The 19,119-nt window shown below is 41.9% G+C and overlaps 1 protein-coding gene across 5 annotated transcripts in view; it reads left to right on the top strand.

Moving 5' to 3' along the window:
• LOC115175690 (thyroid hormone receptor beta) overlaps positions 1-19,119 on the top strand; it is a 150,914-nt gene that overhangs the window by 77,336 nt on the left and 54,459 nt on the right. The window contains exon 1 of one of the 5 annotated variants that reach the window (XM_029735130.1): positions 9,631-9,852. The exons of the other annotated variants lie outside the window; for them this stretch is intronic. The gene's annotated coding sequence lies outside the window, so the exon portion shown is untranslated. Of the gene's footprint in view, positions 1-9,630; positions 9,853-19,119 lie in introns of those variants that run through there. 5 annotated transcript variants of the gene reach the window in all.

Consider the following 19,119-nt stretch of genomic DNA (forward strand, 5'->3'; position numbering starts at 1 on the left):
CATTCAAATGCACTGGATTATATTTTATTAAGCTTTTATCTTTGTTTAACCAAGGTGATGCTGATTGGTCTCATGTGTGACCAGCCCCAGAAGTGCAATCGGAACCATGTGATTCATACAATCAACATCCTCTTGCTGCCTCCAGCTGAAACACAAATGCTTAAAAAAGCCCATGTAGTGTGGAAGTGGTTACCAGTTTGGTACGTCTTCACGGAAAACATGTTTTATTTTCGTTTGCTCAACCCTGAAACAATGACTCGATGCGATGGCAATAAATGTAACAATACGTTTTCACAAACTTGCATCAGACACAGGAAAGGGATGCCATGTAAGATACCTAAACTCGCTGAAACTAGCAGATTTCGTTTCACAATCCCCTCTTCTCTCCTCCTCCCCCCTCCATTCATTCCCATCTATTTTCTTTTTTTTAACCGCAGTATCCTTAGTTCCTGCGTTTGTCCTGATTTACCCTCGCCTTTACCCAGCCTGCACTGTGGTGATTTTGGTACTCTGTCAGAGTGGGGCGGGTGCACACTTTTGATGAGATGAGGGGATGGAGGGGGAGGGAGGGAGGCGGGAGGGAGGACAGTGGCAGGTGGACGTTGTACTCTGATGCTGTCTATATCTGTGCTGCTCTCACACCAAACTACCCACTCACACCGCCTCACCTCTCCTTCCCCCTTCTCCCTCCTCCCACCTCCACCCCTCCTGCCCCTTTCTCTTCTCCCCCACCCCCTTCCCTCTCTTCTCCCATTCTCTACTGCAGTGGGTTTGCAAATTATTTTTTTCCCTCTGTTTTCCTCTGTCATTCTGTCCCTGAAATTGTGTGCATGTGGATGAAAACTGGGAAAAAAAGCGTGTTACAAAGCAGAGCTAAGAGCTGTTTCTGTGAGCGCGCTGATAACAGTCCTCATCTGACCTGCACTCAGACTGGCACAGTGGAGGGATGGAGGGAGGAAAGAAGAGAGAGAGACCGAGGGGGCGGGGCCCGGGGAGCCAAATGGATTCATGCATTTTAGGCGATTCTGCGCTGTTCATTTGATCTAGTGTTCCAATGCTGTGTGTTCTCCACATGACTGGTTCTCCCTGTACTCTCTCTCTGGGGGTCAGTTCAGGAGCTTAGTGCTACACACACATACACACACATCCACACACAAGCTTACACATCAAGTGGTTCTGTCTGGCTTGCTGCAGCTATACTTCTGCAGTTATTCATTCCTCCATCCCTCTTTTCTTTCTTCAATAAGATCTGCTTCCCCCCTCTATCTGCGCTCTATCCTTAGGGGAAGCTTTTTTCCTCTGCTATTCGTCCTTTGGTGCACCTCAGTAAATATAATCACAGTAGATGACTGTCATGCCACAAGTGGATGAATACACGACCCTGTTCTGTTTATCGCCCTCTGCTGAGGCTGGTTATAAGCATAAGTACTGTATTAGCTACAAGGTTCATTCAGGACTACAGTTGTACTATAGTGTAATGTATTTCTCCTCAACTCATTGTTGCCCATTCATTCTGTGACGGGTTTGTATTGACCCTCTCTAGCACTGACTACATATTAAGAATATACATGTACTGGCATTCATCTGGTTCCCAGAAACACATTCTGTCCTTCTAGGAAACCTGTCTGTCTGCCTGCTGTAGCAGCCTCCACATGACCTGTCTGTCTGCCCACTGTAGCAGCTTCCACATGACCTGTCTGTCTGCCTGCTGTAGCAGCCTCCACATGACCTGTCTGTCTGCCCGCTGTAGCAGCCTCCACATGACCTGTCTGTCTGCCTGCTGTAGCAGCCTCCACATGACCTGTCTGTCTGCCCTCTGTAGCAGCCTCCACATTACCTGTCTGTCTGCCCTCTAGCAGCTTCCACATGACCTGTCTGTCTGCCCACTGTAGCAGCTTCCACATGACCTGTCTGTCTGCCATTGTAGCAGCCTCCACATGACCTGTCTGCCCACTGTAGAAGCTGTCATCAAGGTAAAGGGTGGCTACTTTGAAGAATCTCAAATATAAATATATTTTGATTTGCTTAATCTAGGGTAGATGGGACGAAATCGTCCCGCACTATTCAACAGCCAGTGACACATCAGAGCGCCAAATTTTAAACCACAAAATGTCATAATTCAAAGTTCTCAAACATAGGACTATTTTACACCATTTGAAAGATCAGACGCTCATTAATCTAACCACATTGTCCGATTTCAAAAAGGCTTTACATCGAAAGCAAAACATTAGATTATGTTAGGAGAGTACATAGCCAGAAAAACCACACAGCCATTTTTCAAGCAAGCATATATGTCACAAAAACCAAAAACACAGCTAAATGCAGCACTAACCTTTGATGATCTTCATCAGATGACACTCCTAGGACATTATGTATACAATACATGCATGTTTTGTTCAATCAAGTTCATATTTATATAAAAAACCAGCTTTTTACATTAGCATGTGATGTTCAGAACTAGCAACTAGCATACACACTGCAAACTTCCAGTGAATTTACTTAATTACTCACGATTAACGTTCACAAAATACATAATTATTTTAAGAATTATAGATACAGAACTCCTTTATGCAATCGCGGTGTCAGATTTTAAAATAGCTTTTCGGCGAAAGCACATTTTGCAATATTCTGAGTAGATAGCCCGGCCATCACGGCTAGCTAATTTGACACCCACCAAGTTTGGCCCTCACCAAACTCAGATTTACTATAAGAAAAATTGGATTACCTTTGCTGTTCTTCGTCAGAATGCACTCCCAGGACTTCTACTTCAACAACAAATGTTGTTCTGGTTCGAAATAATCCATAGTTTATTGAAATAGCTCCGTTTTGTTCGTGCGTTGAGGTCAGTATCCGAAGGGTGACGCGCGGGTGCATTTCGTGACAAAAAAAATCAAAATATTCCATTACCGTACTTCGAAGCATGTCAAACGCTGTTTAAAATCAATTTTTATGCTATTTTTCTCGTAAAATAGCGATAATATTCCAACCGGGCGACGTTGTATTCGTTCAAAGAGAGAAAGAAAAAAATGGAGTCCTCTCGTGCACGCGCGCTCCAGTGTCAGTGTTCCCTGCCTGACCACTCACAAAAACTCCTGCTGTTTTTCGCCCAGAGTCTGCAGAGCTCTCATTCCACTTTCTGGTGCCTTCTGAGAGCCAATGGAAGCCTTAGAAAATGTCACGTTACAGCAGAGATGCTGTATTTCTGATAGAGATGCCCTAGAAGGACAACAAATTGTCAGACAGGGCACTTCCTGCATGGGATCTTCTCAGGTTTTGGCCTGCCATATGAGTTCTGTTATACTCACAGACACCATTCAAACAGTTTTAGAAACTTTAGAGTGGTTTCTATCCAAATCTACTAATTATATGCATATTATCGTTTCTGGGTAAGAGTAGTAACCAGTTTAAATTGTGTACGTTTTTTATCTGGCCGTGAAAATACTGCCCCCTAGCCCCAACAGGTTAACACTTTTTTGGTTACTACATGATTCCATAAGTCATTTCATAGTTTTGATGTCTTCACTATTATTCTACAATGTAGAAGACAGTAAAAATAAAGGAAAACCCTTTTTGAGTAGGTGTGTCCAAACTTTTGACTGTATATATAATTTATAATTCCAAAAATGGATGTAGCAACAACAGACTTCCCCGTTATGTCTATCCAAAGTGTGCGTGTTTGAACATGTGTCCATTAGGCCTATGGATTTTTCCCAGCATGTATTAGATTGAGAAATAAAAGCCCACTTTTATTCCATAGGCTGGGATCCACACTATGCAGCTGTTGCAGGAGCACATTTTATACTGGCTGTCCACTGGTTTTAAAAACAATGACTGATAGGCAGCTTAAACTTCTTGAATTCAACCATTATTGGGTTCAAATACACATTTAGATTTGTGAACAGCCATCCACAACGGCTACAATCCATATGGCGTAAATAGCTAAATGAGAGCGCAGCAGTGTGATTCACATCAATGTGTTATGTAGATATCAATAATATCTGTATCGCTGTAGACTACACCGCTGCTGTCATCCTTACCTGCAAGTGTTTATTCAAGTTGGATAACCTTTGGATGCCGACAGCAGTCGCACCATTGGAAGACATAGCTTGGACTGTATCCTGCAAAAGCCTATTCCTGCTCTTTTCCCGCGATCCATCAAATGCATTTGGTGTCACCATGGTGGTCTCTGATTTATGGTCAGACTTGTTTTTTTCCCTCACCTTTATCTAACCAGGTAGGCCAGTTGAGAACAAGTTCTCATTTATAACTCCGACCTGGCCAAGATAAAGCAAAGCAGTGCGACAAAAAAACAACACAGAGTTACACATGGGATAAACAAACGTATAGTCAATAACGCAATAGAGAAATCTATATACAGTGTGTGTAAATGGAAAAAGGAGGTAGGCAAGAAATAGGCCATAGTAACAAAGTAATTACAATTTAGCAATTAACACTGGAGTGATAGATGTGCAGATGATGATGTGCAAGTAGAAATACTGGTGTGCAAAAAAAGTAAATATAAACAATATGGGGATGAGGTAGGTAGTTGGATGGGCTATTTACAGGTGGGCTGTGTACAGCTGCAGTGATCGGTAAGCTGCTCAATAGCTGATGCTTAAAGTAGTTGAGGGAGATAGGTCTCCAACTTCAGCGAATTTTATTTTTTTAGATTTTTCATTTTAAGATTTTTTAAAATTTTTTTAATTAAAATGTTTTATTATTTATTTATTTATTTTAAAAAAAAAAAAGTTTTTTAATTATATATATCTATATTTTTGCAATTCGTTCCAGTCAGTGGCAGCAGAGAACAGGAACTTGCTCAGGTGGACAAACTTAGTTTGCGCCTTTTTTCAATGCTGATTTGAATGTCTTTGAGAAAACAGAAGTGTCAAAGATTTTTTCTCGCAAACGTCCTTTAAGTTTAAAAGTAATCTGATTACAGATATTTTTTCTAGTAACGTAACGGATTAGTTACTGTTTTTGTAATCCCTTCATGTAATGGATTACATATCCTTTACTCCCCAACCCTGCTCATATACTGTACCATGTCTTGAATATGAGTTCTGCTTTTAATACACATGTATTTGTTGTATAGTAATGCTACATGACAAGCTGGGAGTTCAATCGTGCATGCAAAAGCGTGTGTGTGGGCCAACATGACAATCTGGTCGTCAATCTCAAGAGGAAATAACAAGCTTGTCGGACATGGTCGTTCTAAGCCAAGAGGTTTATATACAGAGAGAAGCCACAGAATGGCAGTTAGGGAACTCGTAGATGTCTGAGGTAAGAGGGGGTTGAATTCTGTGAGAATACATGAGGGGACTTTGAAGAAAACATTCTATAGGTAGTCGTTGTGTACAGATAGTGTGCATCAGTTAATGTCTTTATCTACAGTTAGATAATAGTCAGTTCTGATGGAAGAACTTGGATGTTACATTTGTATAGCTAAAAGGGACTCATTTCAAATCTCTTTGCAGAATTACAGAAAGCACTGTTTTCTGGCAAATGGACTTTCGAAAAAGGAACGCAACATGGATATATTCCTATTCCATTTATTCCATTATTTCTTGATAGAGAACTTGAAGCCTGGTGTGTTTTTAAGTGCTGTGCATCAGATATAGAGAATGAGCGATGAATGCCAAGCTCTCCCTATGATCATTGAGTCAACCTCAAATATCACTCAATCACCATGGAAACACAGGGAAATGATAGTTGATCAGAATGCATTGGGCAGATCTCTCACACTCTCTCTCTTTCTTTTTCTCCCTGTCACTCACTCACTCACTCACTCACAGTACCAAGGATGAAATGTGAGCTGTTTCAGACTACAATTGTAATAGTATGTAAATGATACTTCATGAAATATGAACATTAGCTCATTTACTGCCCCTTGTGCCCCATACTGCTGGTCAGGTGTATATATGTGAATGATGGGTATGGTGTGCAATGAATAGATTTCTTTAATGTGAAATGAATGTGGTTTATTTTTAAGGTTAGGGAAAAGTGCAGTGACTAGTGACACTTTTTAGGATGTCCAATATAAATGAATGTATTTATGTTTGTTAGTCATTTTGTCTTGTCTTTTAATCATTATATGTGTTATTGTTTTTACCATCGAGGACCACTTTGGAAACAAGTGTTTTAATTAATACTTATAAGTGATATCGTCTGGGTCACATTGCACATTTGTTGTATATGTCTGTTACCCAAAATAAATTCAGTTAATTATGAGCTTCCCGAAAAGGGTTTGGCAGTTCAATTAACTTGTGCGACAGACACAGATGTGATTACTGCCACTAGAAGAGGAATGGCTAACCCAGTCCACGTGGCACTGACTAATGGAGTCAACAAAACAAATAAACAGTTGTTTCCTTTAGTTTGCTTTCTCCGTGTTCCTTCCTGCGTTGTACAGTACTCTACTGCAGGGGTTAACGTTTTCACTCGCACTGTTCATGACAAACTGTTCACACCGCTCTTATTTCTTGCAATTCTATAATTGTCATGGGGTGTATTCTGTTATTTTCTGTTTTAAATAACTAATTGACCGACGTCGGTTATATTATTTGAATTCCATTTTGTTCATTGTTTTTCTTCCTGGGAGCTCAATGCGCACATTGCCCAGTTTCTCTAGAGATAAATCAGATCAAGCCCGAAAAAGACGCCACTCGCTGGAGAAAACAGATTTTGGCCCCAGATATCCCTCTCGCTTTGCCTCTTCCTCTCTGGTTTAGCGCAGAAAACGTGGTCATTAACTATAATGACCATAATCCATTGCGCGTTACTTGTCTGGTCTGGGTGTTTCTTTTACGCCTGCTATGTTAGGTTCGTCTGGGGCAGACACGGAAAGGGAGAGAATGCGCGATCGAGAGGGGGTAGTTGCTTTACGAGGTATCTCTACTTGAAAATTATGATCTAAGTGATTCATAGTTGGTATTCAGCATTCATAAAAGTATGCCTTATTTACTTTGAAGAACTACTAAAATAGTGATTTTGTCAGTCGTTATAGCATCAGCTTTATAGAGATGATGAGTTGGCATTAAATAATAGTCATCAAATAACACATGTAATATACCCAACAACAGAAATACAATAATTTCAGAAAGTACTCAGACCTCTTGAATTTTTCCACATTTTGTTACGTTACAGCCTTATTCTAAGATGGATTACATTAATTTTCCTCATGAATCTATCTACACACAATACCCCATAATGATTAAGCAAAATCCGATTTTTTAAAACTTTTTTTATTTACATAAGTATTCAGACCCTTTGCTATGAGAATAGAAATTGAGCTCAGGTGCATCCTGTTTCCTTTGATCATCCTTGAGATCTACAACTTGATTGGAGTCCACCTGTGGTAAATTCAATTGATTGGACATGATTTGGACAGGCACACACCTGTCTATATAAGGAATCGGGAGAGAAGGGCCTTGGTCAGGGAGGTGACCAAGAACCCAATGGTCACTGACAGTCCTTCAGACAGTGGATGTCAGAGCAAAAACCAAGCCATGAGGTAGAAGGAATTGTCCGTAAACCTCGGAGACAGGATTGTGTCGAGGCACAGATCTGGGGAAGGGTACTAACGCACTTCGGTAGCATTGAAGGTCCCCAATAACACAGTGGCCTCATCATTCTTAAATGGGGTAGAAGGGCCTTGGTCAGAGAGATGCCCAAGAGCCCGATGGTCACTGACAGCTACAGAGTTCCTCTTTGGAGATGGGAGAACCTTCCAGAAGGACAACCATCTCTGCAGCACTCCACCAATCAGGCCTTTACAGTAGAGTGGCCAGACGGAAGCCACTCCTCAGTGAAGGCACATGACACCCCGCTTGGAGTTTTCCAAAAGGCATCTAATGACTCCCAGACCATGAGAAACAAGATTCTCTGGTCTGATAAAAACAAGATTGAATTCTTTGGCCTGAATACCAAGCATCATGTCTGGAGGAAACCTGGCACCATCCCTACCGTGAAGCATGGTGGTGACAGTATCATGCTGTAGGGATGTTTTTTCAATGGCAGGCACTGGGAGACTAGTCAGGATGGAGGGAAGAATGAACCGAGCAAAGTACAGAGAGATCCTTGATGAAAACCTGCTCCAGAACGCTCAGGACCTCAGACTGAGACGAAGGTTCACCTTCCAATAGGACAATAACTCTAAGCACACAGCCAAGACAATGCAGGAGTGGCTTCGGGACAAGTCTCTGAATGTCCTTGAGTGACCCAGCTAGAGCCCGGACTTGAACATATCTGAAGAGACCTAAAAATAGCTGTGCAGCTACGCTCCCCATTCAACCTGACAAACCTTGAGGATCTGCAGAGAAGATTGGGAGAAACTCCTCAAATTCAGGTGTGCCAAGCTTGTAGTGTCATACCCAAGAAGACTTGAGGCTGTCATCGCTGCCAAAGGTACTTAAACAAAAGTACTGAGTAAAGGGTCTGAATACTTATGTAAATGTGATATTTTTAGTTTATTTTGTATAAATTTGCTAAAAATTCTAAACCTGTTTTTGCTTTATTATGGGGTATTGTGTGTAGAGGGATGAATAAACATCAATTTAATCAATTTTAGAATAAGGCTGTAAAGTCACCAAATGTGGAAGAAGTCAAGTGGTCTGAATACTTCCTGAATTCACTGTATTTTATTAAAGCAAAGTAATGTGAATAAATGAATGGTTAATAAGTGGTTAAGCAGTAATGGGCAGTCACTGGCATCATGGGACTTTTAAAATGAATTTTACATCTGTTGTTACAGCATTCAACCTACACATTGCGTTGTGCATTTAATGTTTAAACAATAATCAAACCGAAGTTGAAAACCGTGGTTATTTCTTAATAATCTAACCAAAACTGAACAGACCAGAAAGCCCTAATCTCTCAGCACTACAGTACACGGCAAAAAGACCTCGCCCGTTTTAATAACTAGATTTGATCAGACATTACACACAGAGAAATGAGTCATCAGAGAGTGAGCGAGAGGGAGAGGGAGAAATAGAGAGAAAGAAGCTGAGGCCCTAGTGAAAAGAAGGGGGTAAGAAGTGGAAAAGTTATTGTGGGAGGTTAAGGGAGTCATGAAGCATCTCTTGGATCTTCAACCCTCTGCATATGTGTGTACGTCATGTGTGCAACTGCGTGTGTGTACAACCAGCGTGCCACTGTTTTTTTCATATAGGCTAGTGTTTTTATTGCCTTGTAAGGCTAGATGCAATGTCCTAATACAAGTTTACTTTTAGTGCCAGTACTCAAACAGTAGAAAGTGAGAGGTGCCAGTACTTGCAGGCTTGCAGCGGCCCAATTCATTAGGATGTGATAGTGTAGAGTTCAATGAAAATGGCCGACGCTTCCCTCCCTTAAATGGAGATCTTCCCAAAACCTTTCCATCCCCGCTGTCCCTAATGCATTGTTTTTGAAATGTTCTAAAACTATTTGTTTAGTAGTACATTTGTTCATGTATGTGCTTCAGTGAAGGCCGATTAAGGGGAGCACGGCTCATAATAATGTCTGGAATGGAGTTAATGGCATGGTATCAACCACATGTTTGATACCATTCCATTGACCCCATTCCAGCCATTATTATGAGCTGTCATCCCTTCAGCAGCCTCCACTGATGTGCTTTAACCCGTTGTCGAGCATTAGGCCTATACATGGACATTATTTTTGATTATAGCACCGCAAACCTCTTTGGACGAATTTGAATATAAAACATTTTACCATTGTTATGATCAATTTAAGAGACCGATAGTGTTGACAGCTCAGACACCAGAATCTGATCTTTGGTTCTCGTTCTTCCAGAATTTCTTCTGGGGGCACTCGGCAGACTCCTCGGCTCCCTCCCTCCCTCCCTTCCTCCCTCCGGTAAGAATGGCCTTTTGTCAGACAGCTAGCCAGCGTCCAACACTTCACACACACAGCGTCTCATAGCATGCCAGGGTCTGCTCTGCTCTGCCAATACAGAGAGCCGTCAGCTACACTTCAGCCCATCTCCCAGGCATCAGCTAAACAGCACACACAACAGACATTCAAAGGAGGAGCTGTAGGAGGACAGGCTCATTGTAATGGCTGGAATGGAATCATGTTTGTATTATTAACCTTTGTTTAAAACTTCTTATGGCTTGAATCCCGTTAGCGGGATCGATATGACGACAGCCAGTGAAAGTGCACGGCGGCAAATTCAAAACAACAAAAATCTCATAATTAAAATTTCTCAAACATACAAGTATTATACACCATTCTAAAGACAAGATTCTCCTTAATCTAACCACAGTTTCCGATTTCAAAAAGGCTTTACGGCGAAAGCAAAACATTAGATTTATGTTAGGACAGCACCTAAACAACAAAAACCACACAGCCATTTTCCAAGCAAGGAGAGGCGTCACAAAAACCAGAAAGTCAGCTAAAATTAATTACTAACCTTTGATGATCTTCATCAGATGTCACTCCCAGGACTCAATGTTACAAAATGCATGTATGTTTTGTTCGATAAAGTTCATATTTATATCCATAAACCCCATTTACTTTGGTGCGTGATGTTCAGAAGATGTATTCCCACCAAAACTACCGGTGAATGAGCACATCAATTTACAAAAATACTCATCATAAACGTTGATAAAATTTACAACAGTTATTGAAAGAATTATAGATATACTACTCCTTAATGCAACCGCTGTGTCAGATTTTAAAATAGCTTTTCGGCGAAAGTACATTTGTCAATATTCTGAGTACAGTGCTCAACCATCAAAGCAAGCTATACAGATACCAGCAAAGTTCTGGAGTCAACTAAACTCAGAATTAGTATTATAAATCTTCCCTTACCTTTGCTGATCTTGGTCGGAATGCACTACCAGGACTCCTACTTCCACAAGAAATGTTCTTTTTGTTCGAAATACTCCATATTTATGTCCAAATACCTCCATTTTGTTCATGCGTACAGATCACTTTCCAATGCATAACGCGTGAGCGTAAAACAAGAGACAAAAAGTCAAATAGTTCCATTACCGTTTGTAGAAACATGTCAAACGATGTTTACAATCAATCCTTAGGATCTTTTTATCATAAAACTTTGATAAAATTCCAACCGGACAATAGCGTATTCATTACAGAAGAAAAAGGAGCGGCGCGCCAAATGTGCCCGCCGCAGTAAACGACTCACTGGTCCCAGGCAGTCCACTGATAGACTGAGCTCCTATTCTCTGCCCAGTAACAGGAGACGCATGAAACAAGTTTCTAAAGGCTGTTGACAGCCAATGGAAGCCTTAGGAAGTGCAAAATGACCCCACAGACACTGTAGTTTGAACAGGGATTAGATGGAAGAACTACAAATCACTTCCTGGTTGGATTTTTTTCTCAGGTTTTTGCCTGCCATATGAGTTCTGTTATACTCACAGACATCATTCAAACAGTTTTAGAAACTTCAGAGTGTTTTCCATCCAAATCTACTAATAATATGCATATCTTAGTTTCTGGGAGTGAGTAGGAGGCAGTTTACTCTGGGCACGTCAGTCATCCAAGCGACTCAATACTGCCACCATCCATAAGAAGCTAACCAGGGGAACCCATTGAGACCAGGGTCTCATTTCCAATGGTGCCCTGAGAACAATAGTTCAAGCAATGTGAGCAACAATTCAAGCATGATTACTACAAAATTGCAGTTACAACAATTCAAGTAAATTACGTTACATTCAAAATTCCAGTAGAAACAAATATATACAATCAATTAAAACAAGTGCAATCAATCAAAACAAGTAAATTTACCTTTTGGGACCAAATAAGTTTTAGTGACCTGTATGTCATTCCAGCAGGTAGCCTAGTGGTTAGTGTTGGGCCAGTAACTGAAAGGTTGCTGGATCGAATCCCCGAGCTGACAAGGTAAAGATCTGTTGTTCTGCCAATGAACAAGGCAGTTAACCCACTGTTCCCTGGTAGGCCGTCATTGTAAATAAGAATTTGTTCTTAACTGGCTTTCCTAGTTAAATAACAATTCCAGGACTTAGGGGCATAGAACTGAAACCAGTCTCCACTAACTCAGAGAGCTCTAGAACCAACCAGTCTCCCCTAACTCAGAGGAGAGCTCTAGAACCAACCAGTCTCCCCTAACTCAGAGGAGAGCTCTAGAACCAACCAGTCTCCCCTAACTCAGAGGAGAGCTCTAGAACCAACCAGTCTCCCCTAACTCAGAGGAGAGTTCTAGAACCAACCAGTCTCCCCTAACTCACATTAGACCTCTCGAACCAACCAGTCTTGAGAGTGAATCTTATAGTTACTAGATTTCCAATTTAGAAGTGAGGTAGTATCAGAGTTTCTGGAGAAGTGCTTTATATACAAATAATAGCCCATGTTGGGCCCTTCTGGTAGTCAGGGATTCCCAGCCAACAGAAGAGACAATGATGTGCATGGAAATTATCACCAGTGAAAAAACGCAAGGCTGAGTGGTAGACTGAATCTAGAGGTTTTAAGAGGTTCCTGCGTGCATGTATACTGAACAAAAATATAAATACAACATGTAAAGTTTTGATCCCATGTTTCATGAACTGAAATAAAAAAAAATCGCTGACATTTTCCATACTCACAAAAAGCTTATTCTCTCAAATTGTGTACAAATTTGTTTTCATCCCTGTTAGGGAGCATTTATCCTTCCAAGATAATCCATCCACATGACAGTGACACACCCTGATCTGTTTCACCTGTCTTTGTGATTGTCTCCACCCCCCTCCCAGGTGTCACCCATCTTCCTCATTGTCCCCTGTGTATTTATACCTGTGTTCTCTGTTTGTATGTTGCCAGTTCGTCTTGTTTGTTCAAGTCAACCAGCGGTTTGTGTCTCAGCGCCTGCTTTTTCCAGTCTCTCTTTTCTCGCCCTCCTGGTTTTGACCCTTGCCTGTCCTGACTCCGAGCCTGCCTGTCCTGACTCCGAGCCTGCCTGCCTGACTACTCTGCCTGCCGACCTGTAACTTTTCCTCCATCTGGATGATCTAAAAACAACAACAGCATTTACCAAGAGTTCTAATATTTTTGCTAGGCATTAAAGTTTTGATATTGATTGATTAATTATTAAGATCGCAGGGATCACCACCTTTGTGGAGCGGGAGAACAAGGGACGACTTCCACACCTTAGTACTAATACTCAAGAGAATGGATTGATTAAATATGTGTCTGTGTGGCTGCTTCTTTTTAGCAATTTAATAGCCTTCCAAAACATAGCTGGATCGCCACGGGGGTCAGAAATGGAATTAATTAAATAGATTGACTTAGCAGTATGTTTGTTTCTAAGTTGTCTGAAGGTCAGCCAGTCAGCAGTGCTACCAATGTGTCTCTCTTGCTTCAGACCAAGCTTTGTTCCTTAGCAGATTTAACTCAGCAAGATCTGGCATGAACCATGGGTTGACTCTATCTTTAATTCTTAATCTCTTCGTTGGAGCATGTTTATCAGATACATAGATAAACATACTAGCGAATGGTTCGAGGGCAAGTTGGAATGGCAAAGGTCATTAAGGATCGTTGCTCATGGAAGGGTTTAAAGTTTCTCTTAGTGATAAGGCGTGGTTTCGTTTTAGGCAACTTTGTGTTTCTGACACAGACTATGGGACAGTGATCACTGAGGTCCATTTCAAAGACACCACTAGTTCTGTATTTATGAGGGTTCTTTTTAAGTATGAGATCGGAGTTGATTTTGCAGGATTCTTTATATTCAAACGAGTGGGGTCAGCAATCAGTTGAACTAAGTTCAGATCAATAAATGCTGATTTAAGACCATAAGACGAGAGAGTAAGCCAATCGAGGTTCTGATCTCCTCAATATCACTATATCAGAATAAATGGAACCGAGTCAAACGTGGTTTCCATATGTTTATCGTTCCATTATTTCCATTCCAGCCATTACAATGAACCCGTCCTCATATAGCTCCTCCTACCAGCCTCTGTGTGTGTCTATGTGTGCCTGTGTTTAAATCAGTTTTTGCTCTATGCTTTCTAGGAAGGAGAAACCATATGGGGCCTCTTCAGGAGGGGCTAAACATTACAGAACGCTTAGATAGAATTGTCTTCAACAGACATGATAATCTACCATGTAGAATAGGGATTCGGTACTATGCCAGCTCTAGTCATTACATTTCTACGTACATTTCTATCTGCAACGTATGTTCTAAAGTTTGAACGATTCATCTTACTGAGTAGAATTCCGCCCATGGTGTGTTGGGTTAAAACACACACACACACACACACACACACACACTGGGTGGGTGGCGGGGTCAGGCGGTTCTCCTCAGTCTCTGAAAGATGAGGCCTTCCCAGTCAACTTCCTTATTCCAACCTGGGCTGCTCTCCAAATGGCACTCTATTACCTGTAGTGAACGACTTTTGACCAGGGCCATTACGGACGCAGGCCTAGTTTAGGGCCGTTATGGACGCAGGCCTAGTTTAGGGCCGTTATGGACGCAGGCCTAGTTCAGGGCCGTTATGGACGCAGGCCTAGTTTAGGGCCGTTACGGACGCAGGCCTAGTTTAGGGCCGTTACGGACGCAGGCCTAGTTTAGTGCCGTTATGGATGCAGGCCTAGTTTAGTGCCGTTATGGATGCAGGCCTAGTTCAGGGCCGTTATGGACGCAGGCCTAGTTCAGGGCCGTTATGGACGCAGGCCTAGTTCAGGGCCGTTATGGACGCAGGCCTAGTTCAGGGCCGTTATGGACGCAGGCCTAGTTCAGGGCCGTTATGGACGCAGGCCTAGTTCAGGGCCGTTATGGACGCAGGCCTAGTTCAGGGCCGTTATGGACGCAGGCCTAGTTCAGGGCCGTTATGGACGCAGGCCTAGTTCAGGGCCGTTATGGACGCAGGCCTAGTTCAGGGCCGTTATGGACGCAGGCCTAGTTCAGGGCCGTTATGGACGCAGGCCTAGTTCAGGGCCGTTATGGACGCAGGCCTAGTTCAGGGCCGTTATGGACGCAGGCCTAGTTTAGGGCCATTATGGACGCAGGCCTAGTTTAGGGTGTCTAGAAAGGGCGTCTCCAACTTCAAATATTTTCAGCATTATTTAGGAGGTCGGATGTGGAGGATTTAGTCAAATTATTAAACATGAATGAACGAGCTCAAGAATGACAACTTTATTACAGTTGAATTAACTTAGTATCCATCTTTAGGGAAATCTGTGGCTGTGATCGACAGACTGGTGGAATTCTGTTAACCACAACTGGAACATTCAAGTTGTACTCTTTCAGAACACACAGCAGGGTTTGTCTCTGTATGCTGCATGAGGCGATTGTGGTGCTTTGATGTGTTTTCCCCCACTGGTCCAGCACACACACACACACACACACACACACACACACACACACACACATAGACAGTGTGTTTTTTCCCTAGTGGTTCAGCTCCATCTTAATGTAATGTAAAGTGCAGTCCAGCCTACCAAACCAAGTGGCTCAGTGGATTATTTTATCAGCCAAATAGTTTTTAATGAAAACACCATCTGGTGTGCCTTTATTATGGTTCCTCCGCATTGCGATGATGATGATCGGGGCCATATTCCTCTCCTTGTGTAATGTTTTGTGTGATAAAGCTTGAAGTCTGTTATCAAAGGGCCATGTTAGATAAGGGGCACAAGAGATGGTTATGAAGGCTCTGAGAATACAGCCATATATTAATTAATTTCATGATGCATGATGACATTTTGCACTAATAACTAAATAATGACCCCGAAGGCAGATACCACACAACTTATACAACTGGAGGCTTAGCTACGTGCGTGTCATTTTTTTTCACTGGTGCTTAGAACTCAAATAAGTCTTGACTCACTACGTATGTGTATTTACTGCAGCTAACATCCACCTAGTGCACCATTTCATCTGATTCAGCTTGTTTCCACCTCGTCCCAAACCCATTTCATATTGGCTAAAGCTTTTACTGCATGGGTAACAGGGATGGGTGGAGTCGTGGGTTGTCAAAATGTACGAAGTATTCAGTTGTACAGATTTCTTGGTTTTCCCAAGATTACCATTTGTGGACAGTTATTCAGCACTTATTTCATATTGTTCTGGCTAATAGTATCCGGCGAAATGACTAAAATGTACTGCATTGTAAATTGACATGTCTGTTGGCCGAGCTTCTCTTTCTCTCTCGCCACTGTGCTTTGGTTGCTGAGATACGGGCAATGTTATTTTTAGATGGATATATTGCTAACCTACCCAGAACATTTCAAAACCTTCAGTCAATCTCGAAGGTATTTTATCCTTCTGCACACATTTCTAAATTAATAAATAAATACAATAAATGTAATATGACTTTTTGATCAGCATTGTTTAACACTTCAGTTACACCATAACACTTTTAAGCCTGAAACTCACTTGCTTGTGATTTTTGACACGTAGCTCTCTATCTCAACATCCATCCTTTACACCTAGCTCTCTATCTCAACATCCATCCTTTACACCTAGCTCTCTATCTCAACATCCATCCTTTACACCTAGCTCTCTATCTCAACATCCATCCTTTACACCTAGCTCTCTATCTCAACATCTATTCTAGTGCTGCTGTGTTTCTGTATTGAGCAAGAGTTCACCCGAGAGAGAAGTACAGTGAGGGGAAAAAAGTATTTGATCCCCTGCTGATTTTGTACGTTTGCCCACTGACAAAGAAATTATCAGTCTATAATTTTAATGGTAGGTTTATTTGAACAGTGAGAGACAGAATAACAACAAAAAAATCCAGAAAAACGCATGTCAAAAATGTTATAAAATGATTTGCATTTTAATGAGGGAAATAAGTATTTGACCCCTCTGCAAAACATGACTTAGTACTTGCTGCCAAAACCCTTGCTGGCAATCACAGAGGTCAGACGTTGCTTGTAGTTGGCCACCAGGTTTGCACACATCTCAGGAGGGATTTTGTTCCACTCCTCTTTGCAGATCTTCTCCAAGTCATTAAGGTTTCGAGGCTGACGTTTGGCAACTCGAACCTTCAGCTCCCTCCACAGATTTTCTATGGGATTAAAGTCTGGAGACTGGCTAGGCCACTCCAGCACCTTAATGTGCTTCTTCTTGAGCCACTCCTTTGTTGCCTTGGCCGTGTGTTTTGGGTCATTGTCATGCTGGAATACCCATCCACGACCCATTTTCAATGCCCTGGCTGAGGGAAGGAGGTTCTCACCCAAGATTTGACGGTATATTGCCCCGTCCATCGTCCCTTTGATACTGTGAAGTTGTCCTGTCCCCTTAGCAGAAAAACACTCCCAAAGCATAATGTTTCCACCTCCATGTTTGACGGTGGAGATGGTGTTCTTGGGGTCATAGGCAGCATTCCTCCTCCTCCAAACACGGCGAGTTGAGTTGATGCCAAAGAGCTCCATCTTGGTCTCATCTGACCGCAACACTTTCACCCAGTTGTCCTCTGAATCATTCAGATGTTCATTGGCGAACTTCAGACGGGCATGTATATGTGCTTTCTTGAGCAGGGGGACCTTGTGGGCGCTGCAAGATTTCAGTCCTTCACGGCGTAGTGTGTTACCAATTGTTTTCTTGGTGACTATGGTCCCAGCTGCCTTGAGATCATTGACAAGATCCTCCCGTGTAGTTCTGGGCTGATTCCTCACCATTCTCATGATCATTGCAACTCCACGAGGTGAGATCTTGCATGGAGCCCCAGGCCGAGGGAGATTTGACAGTTCTTTTGTGTTTTTTCCATTTGCGAATAGTCGCACCAACTGTTGTCACCTTCTCACCAAGCTGCTTGGCGATGGTCTTGTAGCCCATTCCAGCCTTGTGTAGGTCTACAATCTTGTCCCTGACATCCTTGGAGCGCTCTTTGGTCTTGGCCATGGTGGAGAGTTTGGAATCTGATTGATTGATTGCTTCTGTGGACAGGTGTCTTTTATACAGGTAACAAGCTGAGATTAGGAGCACTCCCTTTAAGAGTGTGCTCCTAATCTCAGCTCGTTACCTGTATAAAAGACCCCTGGGAGCCAGAAATCTTTCTGATTGGAGGGGGTCAAATACTTATTTCCCTCATTAAAATGCAAATCAATTTCTAACATTTTTGACATGCGTTTTTCTGGATTTTGTTGTTGTTATTCTGTCTCTCACTGTTCAAATAAACCTACCATTAAAATTATAGACTGATCATTTCTTTGTCAGTGGGCAAACATACAAAATCAGCAGGGGATCAAATACTTTTTTCCCTCACTGTAGCTAGGTTCACTTCCCATAAATGTATGGGTCAACTACAGTGTTGTGTGCATGCATGCATGTGTGTGTGTGTGTAATGTGTTCATGCATGCAATGGTACTTCTCTCATGTTGCCCATATAGGTGTTTGGAGGGTATCCAAAGATGTGCTGTTTCGATGATGTAAGTGAGTGGCATGTGATCCAGCCAGCTGAGCAGGAAGTTGGCCCTGGGGGGAAAGAACTGTGGTTGTGTTTTCAGACCAGCGTAGATGAAGGAAGGAGATGAATTCACAGTAGTCTAATGAGACACTTTAACTCTGCCTACATGTATATATTACCACCATGACCTATACTAACTGGTGCCCCCGCACATTGACTCTGTACCAGTACCCCCTGTATATAGCCTTGCTATTGTTGTTTTGCTGCTGCTGTTTAATTATTTGTTACTTTTTTCTTTTTTTTACTTATCTATTTTCTACTTAACCTCTAGGGGCTATGTGGGACGCAAGCGTGCCACCCCTGGTACACCCTATCAACAACAGGTGAAATATCAAGAGCGCCAAATTTGAAAACAATTAAATGTCATAATTCAAATTTCTCAAACATACAACTATCTTACACCCTTTGAAAGATAAACATCTCCTTAATCTAACCACGTTGTCCGATTTCAAAAAGGCTTTATGGCGAAAGCATAAAGTTAGATTATGTTAGGTGAGTACATTGACAATAGCTGTGTGTAATGTTTTGTTAATTCAAAGACTTGCGTCACCAAAAGCAGAAAACCATCTAAAATTATGCACTAACCTTTGACAATCTCCATCAGATGACACTCCTAGGACATTATGTTAGACAATACATGCATTTTTAGTTCTATCAAGTTCATATTTATATCCAAAAATAGCGTTTTACTATGGCGTTGATGTTCAGGAAATTGTTTCCCTCCAATAACTGCCAGTCAAATCAGCACAACAAATTA

This window comes from Salmo trutta, chromosome 36, assembly GCF_901001165.1.
Source record: "Salmo trutta chromosome 36, fSalTru1.1, whole genome shotgun sequence".
NCBI lineage: Eukaryota > Metazoa > Chordata > Actinopteri > Salmoniformes > Salmonidae > Salmo > Salmo trutta.